Here is a 25,089-nt window from a genome sequence, read left to right as displayed (position 1 = left end):
TACGACCATTGTTGCACTCTTTAATAATTACGCCCGCGTTTAATCAGGTACCTTCAATTGTTCCCTGCATCTTACGCGGCCACGAGGCCGAAATTAATGCGCGAGCGCTAAGGGAGGGTGTAAATTTAATAAATTAGCAGCCGCCTCGGCGCGTTAATTTACACCGCGTAACGTTCGCCCTATTTCGAATACAAGCGTGAATCCAAAGTACCGGGCGATGCTTTTCCGTTAGCTACTCCCGTGTAACGGCCCTCCCGATCCACGAGAGCCATTGTGCACCGTGTAAATAACATTTAATATTAGTGTTTTGCCTTGAGCTTTTGCGCGGAAACGACTCAAAGGGCTTCTCTCTCTTGCCGGCAAATCGGAGCCGGCGAACGGCTTTCGTGCGGATGTTTTAATTGGTCCTTTGCTCCTCGTACAAGCATGCTCGCGTTTGCTAATGCTTCGAAGCACACGACTGATATAATGATCGCGCCGGATACCGCCCTGCCTTCGGATTAACGGATCCGGGCTCGTAATCAGGCGGCCTGTAATCTATGGCGTGTCAGTCCCATTGACATCGCGGTGCGCGCAGAACAGGATCCGCAATGATTTCCTTGGAGATTATGTAATGGATCGCAATCCCTGCTTTCAGATTATTGCCCTTACCACCGATAGGAATACCTAATAATCCTTATATCGCGATACGATAAATATATAATTGCGCACTTCAAGCTCTCGCGCTCTCAAAAAGATATCCTGCGGCTCTAATCACTTTCGCAATTTTGCCTATTTGTTAATAATATTTTCTTAGCTCTTCCTTTACCCACCAGAAAATACTGACTTCGCGATATTTTATTTTAGAATGTGACGTAAAGTTCGGAAAAGTCACTTTCGAAAATTATCTCGCAATTACACGCGAAAAGTACTCGAACAAATTGCAAAGTGAAACTTGCGGAAGCGCTGAAAAACCAATTTCTCGTGTACGGGAAAATTTTATATTTCAAATAAATTGCCGCATCCTGGGAGTTTCGTTACGCCGTGTTATTTTTGTAATAATTCATTCCACCCCCTCCCTCTCCGCGTAATTAAATAAACACACTTAGCTTATAAATATCGGCTGTAACACTCGCGTGTCCGCGCGCGGGGCTGTAATCCCGAAAGCGACAGTGAATCATGACCTCGCAGTTAGTTAGGCCAGTGCCGCTGGCTGGCGCGACCGGGTCCGAGAGGGAAAGGCAGAGACGGAAGTTGGAGTATCGTGGAAAATGGTGTACGTGCGGGAGGCAGACAACGCACCGGTGTCCGAGATGCGGAGAGAGGTCCGCGTTATCGAGAGCACCCGGCACGGTATTGGCAGACCGTTTCCCAGCAAATAATTGGAAATGCAAACGGAACCGACCGCCCTGTGATAGTTCGATAATTGAGTCTCTTATCAGTGTTTGAATGTGCCCTCTGTCTCGCTTCCGCGCCCTTTGCCCTGCGTCCCCGGCACCTCCCACCCCCTGGCCCTTCCTCTTCTCTTTCTTCCGCGCGCTATCGTCGTTCCCTTCGCGTCCCTTTCGCTCTCGTCATTTACATGCGCCTCGTCGAGACGCGTATTATCAACCAGCGAGCAGATGCGTGCACCTCCGCGGCCCGCGTGCACGTGCGTCGCGCGACTCTCCCGCGTGTTTCATTTAATTGCCTGATATTTTCTGTCGCGCGTGTACTATTTTTTTTTTGTCGCGCGTGATATCGTCAAGTGCATTAATTTCAAATGCACACCCGGGGATTTATTTATAATTATTATTTTATTTCAAAAGTTATGACTGACGGGACTGTACAATTTCCTTAAAACTTTTCTGAATATTCTTTTTTTTTAGCACGCTCTAAAAAAAATGTTCGTTATTTATATTATTCACGCGGCGCACCCTGATGCTGAATTTAATTATTATTTATAATCCCTTTTTCCGCGCTGCCGTATATCGGGGTCTCGCTCTCTCGATCTGTCCGTTACGTTTATTTTTTACCGAACCCGCAAAATCGCGGCCCGATTTTATTTCGCTTCCTCGATCCGCCCATTAATTTACATTTTCGATAGTTTCGTTCGCGATCGAGATTACGTCGGCGGAAGCCCCGCACGCTCGCAAACATTCCCGGAATACTGCGCTCGGTACAGATAAATTCTCCAACAAACTTCCTCGCTCGCTCGCTCGCTTCGGCCCGGTAAAAAGGCATAGCTTCCAGGATGCGTGCGCGAGGAACGAAGTACGCGACAGTCTAACGCGCTAACTTTCAGCTCCTCCGGGTCATTTTCCTTGCACGCAGGCGTAACTCGTCTCGCTACGTTTACCGTAAATGTATCCGGAGGGTATTACTACCTGCCGCGATAGCTCGAGCGGATACCGGAGGATGTACGCAAGCTGTGGCGACGAAAGAGCGTGACGCTCGACGCCGCCACAAGTTCAAAGAGCGTCAACAACGGCGGCACGGAGCCGCCGTCTCGGTCGCAGTTGCCGTCGAGGGTTGCGGAAAAGCCGCGGAGGGTAAATCGAGACCGGCGGGAGAGCATTGTCGCGTCGTTGAAGCGACGAGCAGTGACGAGATCGGTGGACCGTGAGCTGTCAGAGCGCGTCAGCACTCGACGTTGACGAAGCGAGAGTAAAGGAGACGGGTATTTACGGCGGTGGAAATGGGGGTGAAGGTATCCTAAGCGCGGGTGTTCGACGCGAGGTTGATATGATTAGCCGGTCAAACGAGCGAAGCGTCGCGACAAAGAGTCGCGTGAACGACGCGCAACAACGCCGACAAAGCGCAGCGAGGAGATATTCGAGATAACGTGCGCGAGCGGGAGAGAGACTAATCGCGAGATTGACCTGTAACAGGCGCATGATTGATAGCAGGCTTATCGGCGACGCGATCACGTCGGATTGAGGTCGAGCGGCCGTGCGAGTAAAAGTAATCTTTTATTAAAAAAAAAAAAGATAGACAAGTTATATTTTTCAAGACGATAGTCACTCGGCTGTGCCCGTGCCAACAATTCGCGCAATTTCGATACACAAACGCGGTTTGAATTTTTCAGCCGTGGCACAAAGCTTAATAATTTAATACGCCTCTAACGTGAGCATGTCAAATTAATATCGCCCCTGTTTGTAACATTTTCGGAATAATTTAATTTTTCCATGGCACGCGCCTTTGATTACGCGCGGAAAGTAACTTTTATAGAGCCTGTCTAAAAAAATTGTTGAAGAAAGGAAGGAAGGATGTCGAACGCCGTAGGTTGTATACATCACTCAATTGTAATTATTTTAAATAAATTAATATAATTAATTAATGCCCAAGTTTAATGTCGCGAGCAAAGCGCGCGCTCTGTTCTCTATAGTGTGTAACAAAACGCAATGTTACTTTTTTATTTTAAATGACAAAACGTGAAAGGTACATTTTCGAGGGATGCTGCTCTGTCTCATTAGCCTATTCGATCGGAGAAACGGGGGTACGTGCCGATTACGCGCCGTGCAATTTACGCGCGCTTCTTCACGCCGGAAATTAATTTTATATCGGTCTGCCGTTAAGGCACGAGCAAACGAGAACCGCCTTCACCTTATTACCGAACAATCCCCGAGCACGGTCAGTTAATTCGCGAAGACACGGCGAGAGCCGGAGGGGGTGAATGCGACTTTCGTGACGGCGGGTGGGCCGCGAGCTTGGCTTAATCAAATTCAAGATTAAACTTCGGAGTTTCGTAAGTTGTTCCTTGCGAATATTTGTCGGGGAGTGATTTTAATTTCCATAAGTACCGCAATCTCGCTTCTCCCGTTGTTCCCCCCGCCCCTCACCGGCGGCATTTTCCGCAGCCTCCCGATCTTCCGACCGCCTCTCAGCGCGTTCGCGCGAACAAGCGACCGCTCACGCGCGCGAACGTTGTAATATTAAAATTTTCGATACCGGGAATTCGCATGATGTTCAATGATTTGCATTTTAACGGCGGAATGCCGATTCTCGCGCGAACATTCCGCCCGGGATCTTCGAGAAGAAGTTTTCAGTTACGGTGCGTCGATTAAAATTCAGCTGCAATCGCGCGCGCCTCTTTTTCCGATATTAAATGTCGTCAATGGTAAAAAATGCGAGTATCGAAATATTTAGGTATCGCAAGTAAAGATATTGTACGTACAATGTGCTCAAAATTTAATGCATTCACTATACAGTCAAAAAGTATTCGCATCGAGAGCGAAAAAAATTTATTATACGACGCACATAGGGCTTTTAACTCTTTCAAAAAAAAAAAAAGAACAAAAAATAGAGCTTGCGATAAATATAAGCCTAATCGGATTTTTCGATATTTCGGTTAATGCATTTCGATAAAACAGCGCGTTACTTTCGTAAATACGCGACGAAACTGTCAATTAGAAGTGTAAATTCTTTACTGCGCGCTCGTGGTCGTTACGTAATAGCAAGATACACCTGATTAAATTTCTGCCGCTATCATGCGCACCTGCTGCCCGATTTAAGATCCCTCGCGAGGAAGAAGCTCAGCGGTCGGGAGAATACAACTACCTCGATATTTTCTCTCTCAGCGCAATTTCACATCCTACAACGGCAAAGTTACTGTCCCTGATCCGGCGAAATGACGCCGAAGTGCCTACCCTTTTTTTTTTTTCTTTTCGAATATCTTAAAAATCTGTAATCTGTTTTTAAAAATTGCGAGACGCCTCGGGGAAGAGAAAATATAATATGTTAATCAAGTTGTTTCAAGAAAATAATATAGACTAAAATAATAATTTTGGTCGCAAGTTGCTTTGATTATTATTAGGAATTAAACAATTAATAAATTAATTTATTTGGAATTATTATTTGGAATTATATGTAGTAATATTAACGGGAATTAGAAATTAAAATGGAACCTATTAAATTATTAAAAACGTACGTATTACACTTTTTCGTAAATTGTAGATATATTTCTAAATTTAACGATATTATAATTATGATGTAAACCGGGAATGTGTTCTCATATTTCTATAATTAAAAATAATGTTAACAGCACGTTTTATTTTTACCAAACAATAAGTCTTTATTTCTCGCGAGAGCATACGTAATAATTAAAAAGAAAAAAAAAGTATTTAGAGGAACGTATTTCGTTTTATTTTATCTCACGCTGCCAGTCAATTTTGCACAATGAAAGGGGGATTCCGTTCAATGGGTTCTACAAGACAATGCGCGCGGGGTGAGCGGGGCCTCATTTTCGCACGCGCGTACACGCGAAGTGCGCGCAGAATCCAGAGTTATCATCGCGTGCTATTTCGCGACAAGAAAGTTACCGTGTCCGGGGCTAACGATAATTAAGCAGTCCGCTCGACATTATAATACGGGCAATTTACTTGAGAAACGCGCGTAGCGCGGGAAATTACGATGCGCCGTCGCCGAAGCGCCCCCGCGGAAGAGGAGCGGGCGGGAAATTAACGAAATTCCGTTTGCCCGTGCCGGCGCGATACAAACGCCTCGTGGGGTCGATAGGATGGCGCACCAGACGAGGATGCGAGTCAGTTTCCCGTCTTTCTCTTTCTCCCCCGTTCGCCGCCGAAGGCAGTTATTACGGCGTTATTTCAACCCCTCCGGCCGCCTTCCCCCGGCACATTGCGGTATTAAATTCCCATATTGTCACGCTATGACCCCAGCGAAGTGCAATCGCGAACGCACAGCGGTGGCGGATACTGTAATTTTTATCGATGGACCCGGTGCGCGCGCTCTAACGCGCGAAGGGAGGGAAAAAGCCAACTTTATGAAATGACGCGTCCAGCGGCGGAGGCCGGCAACGAAAGGTATATTCATGTGGCTGTATAGATATGCATACGCACATTTATATACCGTCACGTGTGTATCGCCAAATGCTCGGACGCGACAGGGGGGGAACTCGGGCTGCCCCGCGGGCAGTTCACGTCCGTTGTTTGCGCGTCTTTCTTTTCGCGGCGCGCATACGACACGCCGAGCAATACAACTCAATCCGTTAAGGTTACAAGGAGTAAATCAATTACAGTTCCGCGTACGAGACCCCTGTTAGCTAGGGCGCTTTGAAGCCACGTCGGTGTAATGCATTCGGAAATGAATTACCGAGCCAGTGTTATCCGGCGGGCATACACACAGGACGCTTTCCTGATCAGGCGCGGGGTCCTGCCGGAATGTCCCCTCGCTTCCTAGAAGCGTCAGGTACAAGTTGTATAATATCATTAGCTGATTTGCATTCGCAGCCGTGGCAAGCCCGGCCGATCCTCGGAATCGACTTGCCGCCAAATTGGATTACCGCGCAGTACGTTGCTGGAAATTTTATGATTCATTTCTTCCCCTTTAACGTCGTTACGGATAACAATCGCGAGATAAAAAAAAGAAAAAAAAGAAAAAAAATGGAGCGCGTTCGCGGGAGTCGAGTAATAATCGGAGGAATAAGCGAGCGAGATTTCGTCCTTCGCGACAAATTTTCTTTTTCCCTTCGCCCTTGCACCGCGGCCCATACGTCCATATTATTTGTGTACCCGTATTTCGCGGTTATTACTTCGCACGTCACGCACGCATACACTTAGCCGCGGCACATACGTACGGCGCCGGGCAAGGCAATAAAAATGCAAAACTTACATCGTCTTCGTTGCGGTACAATAGCTTACTGCATTTCTGAAAATAATGTATGACGTTTATCGACTTCCCGTCCGAGGTAGTTTGCAAAAATATCAGATGTGCCAACGTGACAAACGATACCGAAACGCTTATGTAAGTTTATCTTTTATGTTAGTTCTCCATCTCTCTCTCTCACTCTCTTCAATTCTCTTTTAAGTTCTCACTCGGTAACTTACGTATATCCTCGCGCATACCAAATGCATTAAACTTTCAGATTGCAGATAGAGACTAATTAATATCTCTCGAGATTCAACGGTTCTCCGCATTTTATTATACTCTATAACGCGACACGTATATCCCATCAAAGTATCGAACTACTTAGCGAAAGATGTGGAAAAAAAAGGGAGAAAGAAAAAAAAAAAATAAAATAAAATAAAGTAAAAAAAAAAAGAAAAGAAATAAAGTCCCGACCGAGTCTTCCACCGCGCGGCGGTTTACAGAAATCTCCGGTTTCAGGCTTAGGGAAGTTTAGACGTACCCATACACGTCGGCAGCGCGCAACTTCACCCGATGCTCGCAACCCTTGTTTGGCAAGCCCTTCCGTGATCAGGTTTATCCTACGCACGCGAAATCGACGCAGACACTCCGGCGGTAAGAGAAAGAGAGGGCTATCGGCGGGGCGCAGGTTTCAGGGGATTTCTAGTCCGCTCGAATTAATTGCATTGCAACGAGAAGCTTCGTAAACGAATGCGTGGCACGCACATCGAGCAATTTATGCGATCGCTCGTGGCAGGCTGGATTCTCCTAACCGCGGCATACATGATCCCCGCGCACGATCATAAGAATCTCTTTTATTAATTATAACTTTATTGAATCATATAATATATCGTACAATTATATTTCATTACTATTTTATTTCAATTTAATTAATATATTTTTTTTTTCTTTTTTAATTTTGTATTATAATTTTGCGATCTCTCGATTCTGCCAGCTGGTGGCTTTTTAGATTCTAACGGAGAATGATTAATTGCGTCAAGTTACGGTAGACTGACCTCAACGTTTATAGCTTATTCATATTTTTTATTTTTTTTTTTTTTTTTTTTCGCCAAGGTAAACATCGCGGCTGTTTCATTTGCGAAAGCGATTAGACGCAATGAGATCAGCGTAATCGTTTCGTCGTTCGCAAAATAATCTGCCGATCGAGTGGAGAGAGAGAGAGAAAGAGAGAGGCTCACGCTCGCTTTAGCGGCGCCGCGATTCCGGCGGGATCGTTTAACCGAATCATCCCGCAAATGGAAGTGGTTCGCGTAGGCGAGCTGAAACCGACGTGACGGCCTGACGGCCGGTACGACGCCATACTTTCGCAATTGCCTATGTTAATTACGCGTTACCTATGTTAATTACGGCTTCGACTCGCGATCCGACATCCTCCGATTACTCGTCCCATCCCTCTCCGTGCTTCGTTAAAACCGCGCGTGTGTACACACGCGCATATACACGCAACGCGCGCACACTCGTCTCTCTTTCACGTTGTACCTCTTTCCCTTGCCTCTCTGTGTACCTATCGAGTTCACGTACGTAATCGCTTAGGTTTACATCCCTTCATGTGCATCACGGGCTCTCCGATTCGCAGTGCCTCGCGATTACGGCGCTTAATCGAGCGATTCGTTTGCTACCCGTGTAACCCCCGAGCACGGAAGATATCGCTTTAGCGTTATGTGGACACAGCACTTTTCGATCGATTAAAGTTTGATTCCGCGAGGCGACTCCACCCGCGCTCGAGTGACCGCGCGCGAACATATATCTCTTTTCGCGATGACGATTTTACGAATTAATTTTGCGGCTTATATCCGATCCGTATATTGGAGAAACTTTAAAAGGATTAGATATTAGTTTACACTCACCGGGGCCGGTTGAATCGCGCACGTGAGAAGCCGCCTTTGCTAATTCAATCCACTCGGTTTCCCCACGTTCTCGGGGTACTTTCAGCGAAACGCGATAAGTGTAATTTAATATATTTGCGCCCCGCGCAAGTGTCAAATCACCCCGATATCGCGCGATCGCGAAGCTATTTCCAGGTCGACTACCGAAATGATCGACGCGAAGTAACGCACCGAAAAAAAAAGAATTTGCCGAAGGCGAGGGGGAGGGAGTGGGTGAGCGCTTTGATTTTCGTCGGCGCGTCGAGACGCGGCGGCTTGTCTGGCTTCTATCAGGAAATACGGGCGCGATATAAACGCAGGCAGCGTTAAAGACGAGCTGTGGGAAACTTTTCGGTCGATAGTCATTACCGGCGCAGACAGGCATCGTGCAATCGTGAGACTAGGCTCGTCTCGCACGAACCCACCGCGTCGTTCCGGCAAATACCGCCAACGATATCCTCCGATTCGAAATAAACCTGCCTTTCGTCGTCGAATTACGCGACAAATTACGTGACTGTCCTGCTTTTACTTGCTTCGTCTTTTCCTCGCTCTCTCTATTTTTTTATTATTTTCATTATTGTTTTTGCTAAGTCATCGTTGCGAATTAGACGGCAAACTTGCTGGCGCGGGAACGATGTCGCGAGGGAGAAAAGCGTCTAAATAAGTGCGCAGTGTACGGTTCTCCAGTAATATTCGTGTGTCGTTTAACGCGCGGCGGGCGACACCCGCGAGACAGGCGGCGTGATGCGCACGGTCGACGGCGACACGGCGCGTTTTGCGAATTTGCATAGAAAAACTTGGGCACCGGGTGGAAGTAATCTCGCCAGTTTCGCACTCCGGAAGACGACGGTGACACGTCGCGTTTGCCACTGTGCCGTTGTAATTTCACGGTTGAGTACGACCGCAGGGGCCGGAGTCGTGGGCGCGACTCGCGATCAATGACACGTCCTCGGCCGTGTATTACAGGCCTCCGTGTGATTTAAAGCATCCTGCTCAAGTATTGCGCAACTTAAATTCAACGACCGCGAAGTTGCAACCGTACGATCAATCAAAAACGTCATAAAGACAAAAAGAAATTTTTCTATATTTAATTTAATTAATTTATTATATAAAATCATGATAAATTTATTGAATAAAATTTAACCCGAAAAGAATGCGGCTTCAAAGTTCGTATAATAAAAAAAAAAATTCCTGATTATCAACGATTAATCAATTACTCAGTAAGAAAGGCCAATGCTTCTCTCAATCGGTCATTTAAACGTAACCAACGAGGGGGGAGGACTAACGCGAGTCAGGGTTCGCGTGGGCTTGAAAAATCTAATCTCCCGAGAGGTTAAGGCCCTTTATGTTTAAAGTGCCTCGGCTCTCCATTGTGAGCGCCCGGCCGGTTTCTCACTCGAAAATAGCCCGGCCGCCGTTGTGGCGCGGCGTGTAATATGGTACGGAGGAGATAAGGGCGACATGTATGTCGACGAGTCGCGCAAGATAAGCTGAAGAACCGGGGACGGTTACCGTGAGGGAACTTCCTCATTTCTCAACCCCTTCCGCACTTATCGTCCTGGTTATGTGCCATTTCCATACACCTAATGGCGCACCGCGAATAGCGAAACAGCATTTCGTTTTAATGGGGAACGACGTGCATACACACACACATACGTACTCGCACACATACAGGTTTACGCGCGCACGCGAACCCCGTCGTCGCACGAAGGGACTTTTGGCAAGTTCCCGTCGTGTCGTCGTCATCGTCGGAACTTCCTCTTCGTTAAGTACTTTGGCAACACGTCCTTGAGAGTTTTTGCCGACGACGGGGTTAAGCGCCCGTGCATACTCCGAGAAAATTTACATGCTTCGGTTGCAAGTAATTTTAGTCCCCGGCGATCAACTATATTGAGCACTGACCTGACACGGTTACGACCTTGAGTGCCGAGCTTTTGTTCGCGCATGATAATAACCTCATTAATGATTGAGCACGTTAGATTTAGAGAGATCGCGTTTCAAAAATGTGTGCCAAATTAGAGTTTTTTTTTTTTTTCCTTTTTCTTTTCCTCGCGAGAATTAGGAACTTCCTTCGTTTCGAGTTGGCTCTTGTTGAAAGAGATGTTATTAATCGGTTATGTAAATTATTCGAACGCGAGATTTGAACGGGTGAAATCATGATATATCGCATCAAATTGCGCTTAAATTATTTATGGTAATAATTATAAAAGCCACTTATTTCAGAGCTGATTCAATTAAACGGTTCAAATTGTGTTAAAATATATATAAAAATAAAATATAGGTATACTGTACACGCGTTCTATTTAAGCGTCACGTTTCAAATTCTATTTCAAAACTGAACTAGTTTCGCAAGAACACACTCGCTCGGGATATTTTGTTCGAACCTAAAATATTGCACGGGCGTCGACCGTGATTTAAATAATTCTTTGAAACGACGTTAAAACTTGCAGGAAATTCTAATTAGCAAGGCGATTATTTACATTTGATTAATAAATTGTTAATTAACGGCGTGCTTTGGCTCAGCCGGGGCTACAGGGGAGTAGGGGGAGGGATCTTACGACGCGAAGAAGAAAACGCGTTGTTTATGAGGAGAGACCTTTCGCTTTTCCAATTAGAAATTCATCACGTCGTGTTTCCTCGAGAATAAACCCGGCCGCACCCTCGGGAGGGACGCTCCTCGGGGAAATATGTGTTGGAATAAGTCTACCGATACTGCGTCGCCTACGATAACCTATCTGCGGGCTGAACGCAAATAACGTTAGAATTCACGGGTACGTCCATTTCGCGGCGAGTTAATGCCTCAATGCTGCGACGCGTAATTTTCTTCGTTGTCGGGCAGCGAAAACATTTGCGCGGCAATATTACGTCCCGGCAACCTTAGCTCTAGCTTATTCCGCACCTTAGGGTGCCCGGAGCACCTTCGCCTGTCACTCTTCTTTCCTCTGTTTTTCCCCGGCCCCGTTAATCAATTTTACGTTTTTCCTCTCGCGCATTTAACACTAAAAATCATCTCGAGATCGCTTCCTATATCAGCCCCCGTTATTGCGCAATTAATTTTCCCGCTCTTTAACGCTGGCGTCGAGAGAGTTTTTCACGCTGAATCTGGAAACATTAAGCCTTTTTCTGCCCGGTACCTCCTTATTACTGGAGAATATTTCTTTTTTTTTTTTTCTTCGTATTTTTCACAATCTTCTCTCGGAGCGATGTATATTTTATTAGCGAAACTAGATTAACGAATCGTTTAAGTCGAAATAAAATACGAGTGCCGGGTCCGCGTGCGGGCTTCGTAATCATTAGAAACGTTGTCTACACTTCGAATGGAGTCTGACGCGTCGGCTGCGCTTTAGTTAAAACTGAGAAAGGAACGGAACGACGAGAAATCGTGAGAATACCGATCCGCGAGTGGATTAAGGCCGATTCTCGATACGCTTTTAGCCGAGTGTTTTCGAATCTCGAGCCTTTCCAGTCGCGCCGTTTCCATTAACGAATAAAAGGGAATTAAATTCGATCCGTCACATATATTAACAGGCGATTATGGTAATCTGCGAGGATGTAACAACGATGTCGGACAGGCACGACTATAGATGCCCGCGATTATATTCTGAAACTTGTATTCGGGAGTGGCCGCCGCTGCGCCCACGGATACACGCTCTGATGGCCGCGTTCGTGTTCGCCGATGCATCGCCAATGCATCGCCGCAGCTTTAAAATCGGTATATCGCGTATGCCGAACCTTGTGGCGTGCGCGGTGAAAAATACCATCGTACCCAACCGCGACTTTCTGATATTCCTAACGATAACTGGAGCGATCAAAGAAATTACAAATTTAATCAAGTCGGTCATATTCATCGTTAGAAATGTATTTTTTTAACAATAAATGCGATGTTTTTATTATATTTGTAATTGTCCCGATTATGTATTTACTGTTAGAAATATTATAAAATTATTGTTGGGTTCGAAAGTGGCTATGTCTTCCTCTCGGCGTAGCGCCGTTAATTTCGCGTCTTTATTCGATCGGCATGATTGACGAGATAAGATATTATTGCCGGATAATTATCACCCTTCGGTTAATTGCGTATTAATGCGTCGCGAATGCAATTTAATTATTGCGACGTTAAGTTCTGACGTACGGGTGAAGTGTAGTATTTTAACGCTTTGAAATAATGGGAGATACGCGAAGTGATAATAAGTCGCTGGGAGCGAAACAACTGCATTTAAAACTCGAATTTTCTATCGCATGTTCATATACATATATGCGATATTTTAAAAATCCAAATCTTATTTTAAGAAAATTAATATTCATGGAATTTACGAAATATTCACCTAATTTTTCAGACCCGGAAATTAAATATATCCTGATAATATATTTTTGTCACTTGCGTCCACGTTTTGAAATACAATTGCCTATTTTTTTTTTTTCCCTCTGTAATCGTCAAGCGCTTCGCAATTTTTCGACTTTTTTTTTTTACGTGAGCAATTTTTGAGATATCATACACTGAATTTTCTCGCGAGTCGCGTCGTTAAAATTTTATGATCGCGCGGCATGCCGTACATATTCATGACTTATGCGTTTGCCACAGCCTCGATTTTGCGACGGCACGTTTCGGTCAAGCACCGAATATGATTAATTCTGCCGTTTGTTCGTCAAAAATCACGGAGTTTCGAGTAATTCGGCCGTCGAATTAATGGAGATTATTTGGCATTTATTTAAATAAATATACGGTACACTTGCCTCCCGGAATTTATGGCCGCTAAATTTCACGTTTTAATTTGCAATTTGCAATTCGCATTTGTTATTGCCGTTCCATGCAAATAGTACAAATAATAAGGAAAAGGGGAAAAAAAAAAATCATAAATTAATCACGGGAATTGCCACGCGAGGCGTAAAATTGTTCTACTAGTATTATAACAGTGAAAGCTTGCGTCATACAATGTAGTAGCACACGCGTGCGCGTGTACTATTCGTGTGCATTTAATGAGTGGTTTTTGAGACGGTTTTACGTAGCGCGCTTTCGCCAGAACGTCGCTGTACACCCGCCAGAGAAGATGTAATTAAAATAATCCCAACGAATTAAAGCGTAATTACGAGCAGGGCATTCACTCGAAGCACCGGTCGTGATTCCCTTCACGACAGTTAATTAGCAATCGCGTGCACGTAACGCACGCCGTTTCGACTTTACGACCGATTCTCGCGGGCTCCTTCCGATCTTCCCTTTTCGCGGTTGCCAGCCGTCATCGATTTCCTCCCGAAAACGCGCATCGATCGCGAGGCTGCGGCGCGCCGCGTATGCAGATGCCCATCGAGTTTTAATGCGCGATTAATTAATCGAGTGACGCGAAATAAACGCTCCGCGTTGAAATTCTATCCCGACTGTCGGCGTGGCGAAACGTGACGTCGAGCGAGCCGTCCTTTTCCACTCGAGTCACATAATTGAACGGACTAAATCCATCTACCGCCCGCGTCCGCCGTTCCCTGCGGACCTCGCCCTGTCGTGCTCGTCCCTTTCCTTCGTTAGGCCCTTCGCCGTTTCTCTCACTTTTTCTCTCTCTCTCACTCCCCGCCCCCGCTCCGCGCGTACCCGTTTAATGTCAGCTCGAATCGGGTGTAGTTAATTGACGTCTACTGTCGAAAGAAATGTATTCGGTAACCGTTAAACGAATTCCGTTTTTCAGCCCTTCGCCGGGCGCCCGTCCTCCGCCTCGCCGCCTCTTCTCTTTGCGGAATGGAATGGCGATGAGAAAAGCGGTTCCGGTGACGAGTAGGCGAGCGAGACGCAGCGCGTATTTTATTCCGATGCGAGACACTTAAGGACGGTGCCGCGTATGCATATAGACGACAGTTTGCTTTTCCTTCGAAGCGTGCTTTTATTCCGCGTGCGAAATGGGAATTGGTGGCGATCGGCGCGTGAATGGTGGAGAGGAAAAAAAAATTGCCCCGCGAAACTCGATCGACTGCATCTTATCAATCAAGACGCGAATATAACAACGGGTGTCTGATACGTTATATTTTTAATTTTGGACATCGCTGGAAGAGGCACGGTATTTAACTTAGCGCAATTAGATGGTTATTTAGTTGGTCATAAAATATCAGTATTAATAAAAAATTATTTATTGTTTATTTTTACTTATTTAAAAGAGAGATATAAGTATTTTATTGTTCGTAGACGAGTTAAAAAATTTTTTTATCGATTCTTTTTACAGAACAGATTTTTTTTTATTGAGCGTAAGCGATTAGGGAACGTTTTTGATTACACCGCAAAAAGTAAAAAAAAAAAAACGAAATGTCTTGCCAATTAAAAAACTACGTTGTTCTACACTACACTACTTTATTGGCGGGCAACGAATTTACGAGTTTTAATCGTAGTTTCGTTACCTCGCTAAAAAAATTATTAACTCACATTCGATGAGACGGCGGAGTTCAGCTTCAGAAGATGGTGGGATGATGGACGGTATTCTGTAACATACAAATAAAAAAACTTAAATGAAACAGATGTATAAAATACCAATTATTAATTTAAAAAAAAAAATTTACGCGACTTTAAAAAATTTCTTTTTTAAATAATATTTAATAATATATTTATTTATTTCTTACAAGAAAATATTTTTCAAAAACTTTAAATCTTTTTTTTTCTTTGCAATTATTTTATTTATAGGAAAAAAAATTTTTTATATAAATTTTTTAATAAATAAGAAAAGATCTTTACCTCAACGTTGCTCCACCGATGCCTGATGTCCATCCAGGGCCTGCTCCTCCTCTCAGAACTCAGATCCATCCACTGGTCACTCGCGACACTCGCGATTCGCGCGCGGATTGTGAATTAATTAAAGTTATTCGCACGAATACTGTCGACTTTCCCGGTTTAAAAAAATGTATAATATAAAATCGCCCGACTACTTTAATACGATTTTTGCGACGAACCCCGACCGTGGTTCGTTTATTCGATTGACGACGAATAAAGCTGTAACAAAGCTATTAGCACATAATAATTTGGAAATATATAAAAACTACTAAGAATTCTACTAATTGGCAAGTTATAATTTTCGCGAAGGGTCAGATTTACGCGAAGTTCCGTTTAACGCGAATTTTTAGATATTTTTGTGTGTGTAAAATTATTTTCCCACCCGAATGTTTTAATTCTATAAGAAAAGAAAAAAAAGGCTTAGTAGTTACCAATCGATGCACAGCGGAGTGAATTAAAGATGATCTGTAACATAAAACGTAAATTCAAATTATAGGCATGTTAAAAATATCCACTGATAGAAAAAAAATGTATGTACCTCTAAGTAATTTATTAATAAAAAAAAGTGTGACTCTTACCCGAGGGTTGCTCCGCCGATGCACGATGTCCATCCGGGACCTGCTCCTCCTCTCAGGATGTTGGACTGGTCATCCTTCGACTCAATGATTTTCTGTAACATAAAACATAAAATTCAAATTATAGGCATGTTAAAAAAATCCACTGATAAAAAAAAAAAAATGTATGTGCCTTTAAGTAATTTATTAATAAAAAAAAAATGTGACTTTTACCCGAGGGTTGCTTCGCCGATGCACAATGTCCATCCGGGACCTGCTCCTCCTCTCAGGATGTTGGACTGGTCATCCTTCGGCTCAATGATTCTCTTCTCGATCCTTATCTGAAACAGAAACAGTAAAAATTTTATTTAGTTACCTCAGTTAACAACTTACGATTACTAAATCTAAAGTTTATTTCGTCGCTGATTTACGTAAATTGTGTGCAACCGATCTGCCTACCTGCGTGCTTTACTAGCGCAATCACAGCGGCCCAAGGTGATCTCGTATAAACACAACGCGCGCTAGGTACGCAGCGAGAGCCAAGTGTGCAGCGCGAATCACGTGTACCTCACGTGCCATCGTCTCTAAGTTTCCTCACCCGCTACGCACTACATTAAATCGACCAAAAAACTAAATACCCGATCGACTTATCCGGAGCTAGATCAAAGAGCATCGAAGCTAATTGTCTGTGGATCACGCACGGCAATCGTCCCAGACACGTGGACATAATTAACGCGTATACGGAGTTACAACTTGCTTTAAAGCCTTTCGCACTATTCATATGTCCTCTCCGCGTTTGCCGGGGAAGTAGAATCGTATCAGGATACATCTCCGAATCACCAAATATGCATATCACTTCATATAAGAACGAACGGCTCTCTGCCACGTGCGCTGCGCTCGGCCGCCGGAAGGAAGAATGAGAGGGGGAGTCTGCGCAGTCTACGCTCTCGCACCTTCGGTGCTCTTACGGCTATCCCCACCCTAACGCTCCCTCGCCTCTCTCCTCTCTCATGTAATTCAGCGTAAAAATATATAGAGACTATTAGTGTCTCAAAAATGTGTTTTATGTATATGTGACTGATCTCTTTATACCGTTTTTAACTATTTTAAATTATTTCACTCTTCCGTAATAAATGTAGAAGATTTTAAACTTGCACGAGACCAAATACAATTTAGAGCCGTTTAGAAATTTATTCACTCGCGAGAGAGAATCCTATAAACGTATTTAATACACGCGATTGAATTTAGAACAATCTAATTATCCCGCATTGTTTAATTAATATTATATGTATAACTAAAGCATTCGCGATTAATTCTCGAATATGTTTATTTAATTGCGTCGACAAGTACGCGACTATCGTTCCCCTCCGCGAAAACGGCAGGATTCCTAAGGAATATCCTATGACGATAAAGCGAACTTCTGTTTTCTTGTTTAAGAAACGGGCAAAAACGAACGAATAAAAATGCGTAAGAACGGAAAGGGCGATGGGGGAGGGAAATTCGAGGGACTGAGGTAGACAATGAGAGTATTTTATTCCATCGCGAGACACTTAAGAACGTGGAAGGGTGCAGTCGTATGAATATAAATGACAGTACGTTGCTTTGAATACGCTTTGTTTTTCCGCGGAATGGGAGTTTAAAAGGCGATACGCGGACGAGAACGGCAGAGGCGTTTCTCCTCCCTCGCGAATTTTCGTATCGGGTGAAAATGTAGTATTAACACACAGAGGCCTTCGACTTGAATACTTAAAAAGGGGAAAAAAAAGAAAGGGGGGAGAAAAATTATTGTGATCGGCAATTAGTACTTACTCTCAGTTAATTGAAATTAATTGCTACATCAAACAGATTGCGTCACAAAGTACGCATTTTTAATTACACATTTTTAACGGACATTAAAATATTACTGTTCTGCGATATTTTTTTTACGGCGGTTTATTTATATACCAGTCGAACCCTTGATGTAAAACATATTCAACTAATTATAATGCAGTGCAAATACAAAATTGCATTTGCGCTGCAATAAAAGCGACGTTGCTTTTTTTCTCCCTCTCTTTCTTTCATTGTCGTTTACCACTCGCGGTTATTCTAGGATGTTACAAAATACGCAGGTAATGCGAAGCATAATATGTTACGTACGTGCGATTGATTTTATTTATCACAGTTAATTCAGGTGAAGTGGCAACTTGGCGCAGCATTAATTCCGCTTGCGCTGCTTTATTTTTCGAGGTGACGCGAGAGCGATTTAGAGTTTAGCTCTAATTAAGCCGGATATCGCTTGACCACTCTTTCGCGCGTGTTACTCGCGCGGTTCTCGCTCGCGTTTAATTAGAGTATAATTTTCTAATTGCCGTTCTCTTTCGCGAGGCGCGCTCAGACATCGGTATTTGCATAACGCTAATTTAATGGCTGCGTGCGCGGCTTCCTCGTCCCGGTCCCTCCCGAGCCTGTTCGGGACGTCTCTTCGAATGGCAAATATGAGCGGACGACGAATGGAACAGCGGCGGCGATAAAGGCCTTTTCCTTCCCTCGTTTTGTTTCCCGCCGAAAGATGAGGGGAAAAGACGTTCGCCGACTTAAGCGAAACTACGAAGAGAAAGAGAGAGAGTTCGGGGGCCGAAAGGAGGAAAAGCAGAAGAAACGAGGAGACGACGGAAAAGTCGGAGATGAGGAAGACGTCGGCGGCGCAACTCGCTCGGCTGCGTCCTCGAAAGGCGTTTCTCCGCGCGGTATGGAATCCCGGGTTCCCTTAATTACAACGACCCTCTTCCGTCCCATTAATAAGCGGCCTAAACAAACTGCCATCATATAAATACTTGAAGATTTCTGTACATCGACCACACTCCCTCTTCTCTCTCTTCGCAGCAGTCTGCAGCTTAACTGTCGGTCTTCGCTGTCTCTGCTCGTGTCCTCTCTTCCTCCCCCGTACCCCCCTTTCGCGCCCATCCTCGCTCTGCTTCTCTATAATTAAATTTGCACCGAGCCTCGCGAGTTCGGCTCCTTCGTTCATTTAATCGGACACCGGGCGTTAGTATAATTAAAAGCACATCTCTTTCGGCATTCGTCTCGCCCGCGGAGTCTTTCCTCTAGTCCTCGCTCGTCTCCTCCCTCTCGTCGACCTCGAGTTGTTTGCTAATTGCGGTGTACACCATCGTCACCGTGTACCCTCGTGTTTTCGGCACTTTCCGGGCGCGCGGGGGAGCTCAAATGGTGATACGCGTAGCGCAAATAGGCGAGTCCGTCGGGAGAGTGGAAAGAAGGACGTTTCACAGAGACATTCGCCGGCGGTGCGGTCTTTGTTCGCGCGCGGAGAGGAATTATTCGGACTCGAATAATTACGAGAATATGCTGCAATTATCGCGCGCGAAAGGACCGGCCGCACTCGTAAAGGTACCGGCGTCGTTAGGTGCGTCGTACGCGTCGCCGATGCGGAGAGAGAGAGAAAGAGAGATACAGGAAGCTGGGTACGAGCGCGTGATATAAAGCCTATTTTCAGGAAGCCCGCGTCATTAAGAGAAAATGGTCTCGCGCAATAGGGACAGAGACTAACAGTAATGCGAGTTCACGCGAACCGGTAAGAACAGCTCGCTCGATCGATCTGCTCGGCGTACGAAAATTCTTCCTCCCGGCGAATTTCACGCGCGGACGATTATCCGGATTGAGCGACTAAAACCTGATTTTTCACCTTTCTCCCGTGAAAAGCGTGATATCGGTTTCGAATTCACCCAAACGAGGGTGCCGCCCGGAATTTTTTTTTTTTTTTTCTAACGCCTTTGAGTGTTATAAAAAAAACTGAGGGGAGGGGTCTGTTAAAAGGCTTTTTGTCCGCTTATTGGTATTGCTGTCGCCGTAAGAATGGCGCCGATCGTAATGTCCTATTAAGATCTCTCGCGACTTTCTCCTGAATAAACTCTCGCCGTACGGGCGAGTCGACTTCGCCGTTATATCGGCGATTGTTTTACTTTATGTTCCGCGGAATAAACACGAAATCGTAAATTTCGGGTGATGGCCGACGCTGGGGAGAGCTAAACGACTACGATTATTCGCGCGACCCCCGGCCGCGGCACGTACGCCTCCGACTTTATCGAAGCCTGTCTCGGGTTATACCTCACGCCCGCCAACGTTTTCTAGATACGCGACGAATTACGGTCGACGGGCCCGCATTTTTCTCGGACGTTCATAAGACGGTCAATCGACAATTACACACGTACGTCTCGCGCGGCCGGGGCTACCGGCGTGTTTTATCTTCCGCGGCACGTTTAGCACCGCTCGCAGGCATGGCGCGGATTCAACGTCGCTACGAAAACCGGTTTTATTCGTCGTGGCGTTCTCGCCTCGACGGATGCTTCCGCCGTGGCTTCCGACGCGGAGTTTCAGCTCGAGCTGGACCGCCGAAGTGGGCTCGCTGACGCGTCGCGAAAAGAGCTGAAGTTTAAAGCTATAACGATGCGACGGCACGCGCATCGCTATGCGATATCTTTTACGCGCATTGTCACGTATGCGGGATAGATATAGGGACAAGAACACGGTGACGCGTGTAGGGCGCTAGCGCGGAGGGTGGAGCGCTCGTAGGGCACGGAGTTTCTCAATATTTAATAGCGTCTGGGTACGAGTGCTGTCTCGACACTTCTGAAATTGCAAGGCGTGAAGGATTCGAGAGGGACGCGAGCCTAGACGGAGGAAAAAGGGACTTCGTTGCTTACCGCAGAATTGCGCGACGAATGCATCACTTCGAGCGCGATCTCAAGCACGTAATGGAAAATGCGGTCGCTTATTGCTTCGAATCACATTTTTCAATTATCTAATATTAATTAACCGTCAAACGGCGCGCCGGCATGGTTGCTTTTTTTTTCGCTTTTGTCTCGGGATCTATAATGTATTATTTTAAATTTTATTATATATATGTATTTCTTTTTTCTTTTTCTTTTTTTTTAATTAATACGCCAAGCGCGAAGGAAAAGAAATATGCGATGTTTGAAGAAATAAAAAAAGTAGGTGGTTTCTAAAAGTTCTGACGTTTGAAAATCGCTTTGGGTTACCGCAAACGCAGTGTTCCACTTGAGTTAAGCTCTTTTGCGCGGAGTAGCACTTGGACTCTCGAACAAATCAATGTCATAAATCGCGCGCACCCGTCGGCCGTCACCTCGGCGACGTTCGCTGGCGATTTGGTTCCGGGGGATTCGCGCATACAAAAGCAATTCAGCGCGCGCGGAGTCGTTCCCGATAAGCGACATGTGTTGCCGGGAGGCTGCGAGCGATTGTCAAGTCGAGAGAACGCGAAGGTATCGTGGTACAGATTTAAAGAGAACCTAAAGCCCCGGGTGGTCCTCGGGAGGAGGACAGGCGGAAAGCGAGTAGAGAACGAGAGGCTGCTCTCTCTCTCTCTCTCGAAGTGGGAGGGGAAGAAAACCGAGGAGGTCTGGCGGAGTATAGTGAGATTGGAATACCTACCACGTAGAGAAGCTGCGGAGACGGGAAAGGGGACCGCGGGGTGAAGGGGAAAGGGGGGGGGGAGAATCCTGATCCGAGTCAGAAGAGACACAGCAAAGAGAGTACGAGGACCGGGTGGCCATGGTAGAGACACTTTCGCGAGATTGAGCCCGAATTCAATAGGGGATGAATAAAATATAAACCAGCCGCTCTATTGCGATCCGACGCGGGGGCTAAGGGCGATAGCCGACCCTTGTGTAAATAAATAAAAATTATATCTATCCCCGGGGCGAAACGCGCGGGTGGACGTGTAACATGGTAGTCTCGCGCCCGCTCTCGCCGATTCTCTCGCGAAGCTAAACGGCCGATTAAATCAATCGTCCCCGCCGTTCGCGCCGTGATTTTCTGTTCGGATATTTATACGGTGTAACGATTTACAGCCGCGCCTCTAAATAGATCACGGACGATATTAATCCCCGCCGTGCGGTCGTGACGTTTTTATCGAGCGCCCGAAGCGATTTTTACGTACGAGAGACGCGCGGCGTATTATTAAATTATCACGCACGCGTGGCACCGGTCGTTTCCGCGATCTGCCAGATTTATATGGGCAACGAGTCAAGTTGGTCCTTGCGTAGGTGTGGGGAAAAAATTGATATTTTTTTGTTTTTTTACCCCGGCGAGATGATTATCCGCGCCGATACGATCCGAACTTCTGTCTATGAATATCCTATTAAGATCGAGATTATTATTCCCGCGTGAGGCGCGCTTCGGCGCGCACGCCGCACATTCTAGTAATTTCACGTAATTCGAGACGGGCTTAAAACTGAAGGGACGGGGATTAGGGCCGAAGAAAACGACGGGATCACGGCAGCGGCGGTTGGAAGCCTGCGACCTGCCGCATCTATGCAAATTGCGGTGCAACAGGCACGCTAGACTAACATATTTAGGCGCGTCGAATGAAGACAGACAAGTTTCCGCATCCGCTCGCAATCGCTGTACCGATTACAACGACGGTCGGAAGTAATTAGATCATGACGTCAAAGGGGGGGAAAAGGGGGGAGGGGGAGGGCGCATGCCGTTTGGATTTAATCGAATCACTCGCGGAACTTTCTCAAAGAAGTTGTGTTTCGTGCGGAAACTTCCAATGCCCTTCATTATATCCTTTGATCTCGACGTTAAGATCTCCGCTGACAAATTACGTTCTAATTAAGATGAGCTCGACGGTTTGCGGCTTGCGGAAATATCCCGGCGAACTCAAAATTGAACTAGTCGGTCGTACAATTTCTATTCGCTCGTCCTTAAAAAGTTATATATCGGCGCCGATGTGGTAATATAATAGTATTGCGTTAAAGTTATCCACGCGTACGCGCACGAAGTCGATTTTTCGAACGTAAAAAATTGCGAAAATTTGTTGCCTGACATCGTTGACGTCCTTTTCGTTTCTACATTTTTGTCGGTGGATATTTCATTTTCGATTCTACAGCAACGTCGGATGATGGATGACTGGTAAATGTTTGCTCAACATTTTATTTAGAATAATCTTAACTTTCCTGAACGTTACGCGACGCTCCGGGCTTTTATTTGCGACGATGTAAAATCCATAGAGCCGGAACAGTTTCGCTCGATCTTATGAAATTTTCATGTGTCGGCTGTCGACTTGCCGATTTCATGGATAACTTGCCGCTCGTGTTCGCGGCGGCCAGCCATGCGAATAATTACGATGCAGAATTGCAGGTGTCGGCGAAAAATCCGCACGGTCATCTTACGTTTTAACTGCCGGGATGATTGCGAGTTGGCAGCGATTTGTTAAATTATACGATTAGCGAATTATTAGGAATTCCTGCGTTTTCAAAAGTTGAAACTAGCGTTAAAAAAAAAATTTAATCGCTATTATTTTAATTAAACCGGCTGCGAAAAAGTTTTTATTCCTTCGGAATTTAAATGTATTCGGATTTACACCTCGTAAGCTTGAAAATAATCGCTACGTTTTTACAAATAAAATTATAACAATTGGCAGATATATCTTTCTCGATAGTTGTGGACATTAGTAGCCACAGTGAGGGGGGAGAGGGGGACCGTCGTTTGCGTCTCGAGCCGGGAGAGAATCGATTATCGGCGTATCGAAATTTTGCTGCATCCGGCCAGTACTTGGGAATTAGACGACGACCATACGGTACACAGACAGCCGGAGTAAGCGCAGGTCGGCGAAAGGGCAGAAGGAAGGAAGGGAGGAAGGGAAGAAGGGAAGCAGAGCGAGGGGAACCCGTCGACTCGCAATATTTCGCGTTCATAGCGTTGCTAAGCCGCAACTAACCGCCTTGTTAGGAAGTTACTCCTCCTCTCGACCTCGCATCCTTCCTCTCCTACCTGCTCCTTTTCTTCCGGTCTCTGTTCTCATCCCGCTCCCCTTTCCGTTCCCTTCACCGCTATACACCGTCTGCTTCTTCTCCGACCGCCACTTACGCTCTTCGTGCGATTTGCCGTCTCTTCCTTTCTTTATATATACTTCTCTTTTTACTATGTCATGTCATACACATTCTCGCTTTTCTCTTCTATCTCACTTTTCGTTAACTTCCTTTCGCGTTTGATTTTTTTTCCCTCCGATTTTTTTTTTGTTTTTTTTTTTTTTTAGTTTCTTTATTTCTTGCCTCTTTCCGTTCGCGTTCATTGTATGAGGGTCCGCGCATTTTCTCATGATAATAAATCCCGCAACAGTGACGTAGAATAAATTGTAATTTAGACGGTGGCGAATAATCTCACTTTGTTATATCAAGCGAAGCAACTCTTTCCGTTCGCCGGCTCTTATCAAGTATAGATTTTTAAGAAAGTAATTTCGCAAAATTTGCCAGTAGCACTACAGAAATATCGCGTCCTGTATTTCCGCCACCGTCGATATCACTTTTTCCTCCTCTTTCTCGCGTGCGTACCCGCCGAGATGTATCCCTCTGATCTCACCTTAGACCGCCCACCGGATACTAAATCATAACTTGAGAAATTCGCGTGCGGCGCGCGGGACACCTTTAAGACCTCAGAGGAAACTTAGTGGCGGAGGAGGGTGCTGCTGCCCTTGCAAACCTTTGATAACTAAGTACGTAACGTTTCCTCGACGGCGGCAATCCTCGTGCCCTGCGTGTGTGCACATTTCGGGACCCTTTCCAACATAAATCCACTTACGCGGCGGGTTCCAATTGAAGCCTAATTGTAGATATAAACTTCGACTCGACGCGTTTAAGAATTTAACTTTTCGCTCTCAAATTTAACCTTTAATTATTACGGTTGATTTACGAAATAAAGTAGCGGAGGCGTGATATCGCAAACATGTCCGAATTCAATCTCACAATTATTACAGTAAATAATTTACACGTTATTTTTTTTTCTTTTTTTTTATGTCTATAATCTGGCTTGCGCTGAGAACAAATTCTTTTGATTTAAAATTTTCGCGAATTATGCTATACGATAACATATAATATTTTGCATTTAGAGCGTCTCGCGGAGATTCCAGACCGTTTCTTTTCGATGATATTGCGTCGTCTATTCTACCGACAATTTTCCTTGGCTCCATCTTCGAGAGTAGGAGGTTGCTTGAATGTAAACTAGATCGCGACAGCCGATGCTTGGCTCCTCTCCCGGAGATGTCCTTTGATGCTCAAAGGCTCCTTTGATGCGCGGCTTATATTCCTATCGGAATTAAATATGCGATTTGATGTAACTGCATGTGCATGCGGCGGCGACGACCAATATCCGAATTCAATTTGAGACACAACCGACTATTTCTTCTTGTTTATTCAATATAATGATGGTTACTACCTTTTGATCTTCTAAATAAGAAATTGCAGCATTCGGAAAGTGAAGGAACAATACGATTTAATGCACATTTTTA

The 25,089-nt window shown here is 45.3% G+C and overlaps 1 protein-coding gene across 20 annotated transcripts in view; it reads left to right on the top strand.

The window, feature by feature from the left end:
- Window positions 1-25,089, top strand: part of LOC139110336 (protein muscleblind) — a 350,852-nt gene that overhangs the window by 164,789 nt on the left and 160,974 nt on the right. The window lies entirely within an intron of this gene.

This window comes from Cardiocondyla obscurior, linkage group LG20 (genome assembly GCF_019399895.1).
Source record: "Cardiocondyla obscurior isolate alpha-2009 linkage group LG20, Cobs3.1, whole genome shotgun sequence".
NCBI lineage: Eukaryota > Metazoa > Arthropoda > Insecta > Hymenoptera > Formicidae > Cardiocondyla > Cardiocondyla obscurior.
The sequence above is the reverse complement of the archived record's forward strand: the minus strand, read 5'-3'. Positions and strand labels throughout refer to the sequence as shown.